We start from the raw sequence: 5,014 nt of genomic DNA, 5'->3' as shown, positions 1-5,014 counted from the left end.
AAAAAAAAAAATCTTAGGTCAAGATTGCTAAAATCTATCGTAAAAATGAATTTTTTTTTTGTTTTTTTATGAACCCTGCATGTTACATTTGAAAGAATGAATTTTCTATCTGTGAAATTGTAAAGACAAAAAAAGAAAATTGTGCTAGTTTTTGCTGTTGTACTCCACATTGCAGAAGTTACAATCACAGTGCACGATGAGTTCCTAGTGAAGAAGGAAAATACACTAAATTTGTGGGTGAGAGACATGAACAAAAACATGCTTTGATTGAGTGCAATTGGATTCAGTACTGTCCATTGTTTCAATTATCCACTGGGGGTCTTGGAATGTATCCCCGAGGATAAGAGGGGACTACTGTATTTCAAAATGTCATTTTATACACCATAACTATATACAATTTTGTCAATTAAAACCAAAATGTGCGGCCGGGCGCGGTGGCTCAAGCCTGTAATCCCAGCACTTTGGGAGGCCGAGACGGGCGGATCACGGGGTCAGGAGATCGAGACCATCCTGGCTAACACGGTGAAACCCCGTCTCTACTAAAAAATACAGAAAACTAGCCGGGCGAGGTGGCGGGCGCCTGTAGTCCCAGCTACTTGGGAGGCTGAGGCAGGAGAATGGCGTAAACCCGGGAGGCGGAGCTTGCAGTGAGCTGAGATCCGGCCACTGCACTCCAGCCTGGGCCACAGAGCGAAACTCCGTCTCAAAAAAAAAAAAAAAAAAAACAAACCAAAATGTGGCACAATCTCTTTTAACCTATTGGTGATACCAATATGATTGGGAATTTTACTAACAATCTTTTACATACTTTACTTTCTTAAATAAAATTAGGTAGGAGATAAGACTTCTGGGACAACATCTTTATATACTTGGGAGAAGGGTTCATCCTTCCACTATGGCAACACTAATTTCTTGGTAAATGCAAACCACTGTAGTAGGCTCATTCTATTAAATGAATGCACTGCATAGTAACACTTCCATCAGTGCTGGACTGCACATATGATGGTGGTCTTGTAAGATTAAAATGGAGCTGAAAAATTCCTATTGCCTGGTGATGTAGCCATCCTGATGTCATAGCACAATGCATTACTCACGTTTGTGGTAATGCTGATAGTAAACAAACCTGTGCTGGCAGTCGTATAAAACTATAGCACATACAATTATGTATAGCATATAATACTTGATAATAAATGACTATATTACTGGTTTATGTATTTACTATACTTTTTAATTGTTAGTGTGTATTCCTTCTACACACACACACACACACACACATATTTTATTTTATTTTATTTTATTTTGAGACGGGGTCTCACTCTGTTGCCCAGGCTGGAGTGCAGTGGCACAATCAGGGCTCACTGCAGCCTTGACCTCCCAGGCTCAGGTGATCCTCCCACCTCAGCCTCCCAAGTAGCTGGCACTACAGGCACATGCCACCATACTGGCTAACTTTTTTTTTTCTTCCCTGTAGAGACAAGGTTTTGCCATGTTGCCCAGACTGATCTTGAACTCCTGGGCTCAAGCAGTTTGCTCACCTTGGACTCCCAAAGTGCTGTCATTACAGGTGTGAGCCACCTCACCCAGCCTTATTTTTTTAAAAAGTTAACTGTAAAACAGCCTCTGGCGGGTCCTTCAGTAGATATTCTACAAGAAGGCACTGTTATTATAGGAGATGACAGCTCCATGCCTGTTAGTACCCCTGAAGACCTTTCAAGAAGTCAAGATGTAGAAGTGGAAGACAGCGATATTCATGATCCTGTCCCTGTGGAAGCCTAGGCTAATGTGTTGTTAGTGTCTTAGTTTTAACAAAAGGTTTAAAAGTGGGGAAAAAAAAAGGAGGGAGGGGAAGGAAGGAAAGGAGGGAGGGAAGAAGGAAGAGAGAGGGAGGAGAGAGAGAAAGGAAGGAAAGGAAAGGAAGAAAGAAAGGAAAAGAAAAGAAATCCTCCTGCCTTATCATCCTGAGTAGCTGGGACAACAGATGTGCACTACCACACCAAGCTAATTTTTAAAAATTGTTTTTATGGAGATGGGATCTTGCTATGTTGTCTGGGCTGGTCTCAAGCTCCTGGCCTCAAGTGATCTTCTTGCCTTGACCTACAGAAGCACTAGGATTACAGGTGTGAGCCACCTCTCCCGGCCATCTTTTTTTTTTTTTTTTTTTTTGAGACCGAGTTTTTCTCTTGTTGCCCAGGTTGGAGTGCAGTGGCGCGATCTCGACTCACCTCTGCCTCCCAAGTTCAAGTCATTCTCCTGGCTCAGCCTCCTGAGTAGCTGGGATTACAGGCATGCGCCACCACGCCTGGCTAATTTTTGTACTTTCAGTAGAGATGGGGTTTCGCCATGTTGGCCAGGTTGATCTCGAACTCCTGACCTCAGGTGATCCACCCACCTCGGCCTCCTAAAGTGCTGGGATTACAGGCATGAGCCACCATGCCCAGCCAGCCATCTTTTAAAAGTATGTTTTGTCTTTGAGGTTTCCTCAAAATGTGATACATACGATGCCAGAAATAAATACGGCTTCATTTTTGTGTGTGTTGATTTTGTCATGATCAGTGATGATGAATTGCCCTTCCTGAGCTCTGTAAGCATGTTTTCTGAAAGTAATGTCCTTTATAACCCACTAGTGTTATTTTCTGAGATAATTTGGATTAGCATGCAATGCTTTTGCTTATCAATAAGCCATACCTCTGTTTTAAAGAGCTGATTCATGCTTCTTAATGGTAACAGAAGTACTATGTTTAACAAAGAGGAGGAGGTCAGTTTTCTTCAAAGGAGAAAGTTTCATTTTATGTCTTTACCCTTCAGTAATATGTTAGACGTTGAGTATTTGTGCTTAAAAACAAACTTTTCTTAAGCATAACTTTTTTTTTTGAACAGGCTTTTCCATTTGTAAAACTCTATCCTTACTAAGAACATGATTGGAAATCTCTGTATAATGTTTCATTTTCTTTGTGATAGGCAAAAACAAATTAAGTTCTTTATTAACTGCTTTTACTTGTAGCTACTAAATTTCTCTGCTAAGTAGTAACAAAAATAGTTTAGAAATAGCAAAGAAAGTTAGGGAAATGTAGAGGATTTCTGCGCTTCCAGATTTCCAGGGAAAAGGGTAAATTGGTGACAGATAATAAAGATGCATGTAGCCAGGCACAGTGGCTCACGCCTGTAATCCCAGCACTTTAGGAGGTCGGGGTGGGTGGATCACTTGAGGTCAGGAGTTCAAGACCAACCTGGCCAACATGGTGAAACCCCATCTCTACAAAAATACAAAAATTAACTGGGCGTGTTGGTGTGCACCTGTAATCCCAGCTACTCGGGAGGCTGAGTTGGAAGAATCGCTTGAACCCAGGAAGCAGAGGTTGCAGTGAGCCGAGATCGTGCCATTGTTCTCTAGCCTGAGCGACACAGAGAGAGACTCCGTCTCAAAAAAAAAAAAAAAAAAAAGATGCGTGTAGATCACAGTATTTACTTCTTATATTAATGTAGTAGCATCTGAAGGTCACTCTAGAAGAATAGGTGATACCTTACTACTTTCTTAATTTTCTCTAGTGATGTGCTTTTTTTTTTTTTTTTTTTTTTTGAGGCGGTGTTTTGTTCTTGTCTCCCAGGCTGGAGTGCAATGGCGCAATCTCAGCTCACTGCAACCTCTGCCTCCTGAGTTCAAGCGATTCTTTTGCCTCAGCCTCCCGAGTAGCTGGGATTACAGGCTTATGCCACCACGCCGGCTAATGTTTTTATTGTTTTTCATTTTTTTTTATTTTTAGTACAGATGGGGTTTCACCGTGTTGGCCAGGCTGGTCTCAAATTCCTTACCTCAGGTAATCCACCCATCTCGGCCTCCCAAAGTGCTGGGATTGCAGGCGTGACCCACCGTGCCTGGCCGTGATGTGCTTTTAAATCAAGTCCAAGAAAATGTGGAAATAACACTTTAGTTGTTCATTCTGCCAGTGTAAATTTAGGTTTCATTATCTTGGTATTTTTAGACATTGTGTATTTTGATCAGGCTTAGAATCATGATAGAATCAAAATCTGCTTTTTTTTGTTTTGCAACTGAAATGGAGGAGTGGGGTGAACTTTTAAGACTGCCCACTGTGCCAGGCACAGCCCATTTCTTGGTGTTTTATTTTATAATAAATGCTATTTCATGAGATTCTCATTGAAGATGAGTATTATTATTCTCACTTGAATCCCCAAAGAAGGTTAAATGATTCTATAGTATTATATTTTGTAACCAGAATCACTAACCAGTTTGTGTGTGATTGATATTTGAACTTGTGCTAATCATTAACCAGTTTGTATGTGATTGATATTTGAACTTGTGCTAATTTGTCCAATAAAAGATAATGCAAGTTCTCTTAAGCAGTAAATTTTTGTTCTTTTGATTTTTGCCTGACTTGTTAAGCTTTCTCAGGAAGGAGAAGGTTATTTTGAAGAACACAGGTCTAGCATTACAGCAATTGACCATAAAGGAATAGAAAAGGCAGAAAATATTCTCATACTTGATGGTTTCCATCTTAGAAGATTCATTTATATCTGTGTGTACAACCTGAGGCTATCTTGGACATTCAAAATGAAACAAGGAATGAAGCTATTATTAGGGTAGTTGTACTAAAAGTACAAAAATTAGCTGGGCGTGGTGGCACCTGCCCGTAATTCCAGCTACTCAGGAGGCTGAGGCAGGAGAATCGCTTGAATCCAGGAGGCGGAAGTTTACAGTGAGCCAAGGTCGTGCCACTGCACTCCAGCCTGGGCGACAGAGCGAGACGCCGTCTCAAAAAGTATATATATGATGAATAATTTTGTGTTGAAGTGAAATATCTGCTGTGTATAAAAAAATAAAGTTTTTTTTATTTGTGTAAAAAAAAATAAAGTTTGCTTGTTTTTTTTTTTTTTTTTTTTTTTTTTTTAAGAGTCTTGCTCTGTTGCCAGGCTGGTGTACAGTGGCACGATCTCGGCTCACTGCAACCTCCGCCTCCCGGGTTCAAGCGATTCCTCTGCCTCAGCCTCCCGAGTAGCT

General features: G+C 40.8%; 1 protein-coding gene across 5 annotated transcripts in view; it reads left to right on the top strand.

The window, feature by feature from the left end:
* The window catches only part of PHACTR4 (phosphatase and actin regulator 4), a 148,808-nt gene that overhangs the window by 19,107 nt on the left and 124,687 nt on the right, over positions 1-5,014 (top strand). The window lies entirely within an intron of this gene.

Source organism: Rhinopithecus bieti, unplaced genomic scaffold, assembly GCF_001698545.2.
Source record: "Rhinopithecus bieti isolate Rb0 unplaced genomic scaffold, ASM169854v2 scaffold_41082, whole genome shotgun sequence".
Classification (NCBI taxonomy): Eukaryota; Metazoa; Chordata; class Mammalia; order Primates; family Cercopithecidae; genus Rhinopithecus; species Rhinopithecus bieti.
Note: the sequence above shows the minus strand (reverse complement) of the source record. Positions and strands in the feature narration are given on the sequence as shown.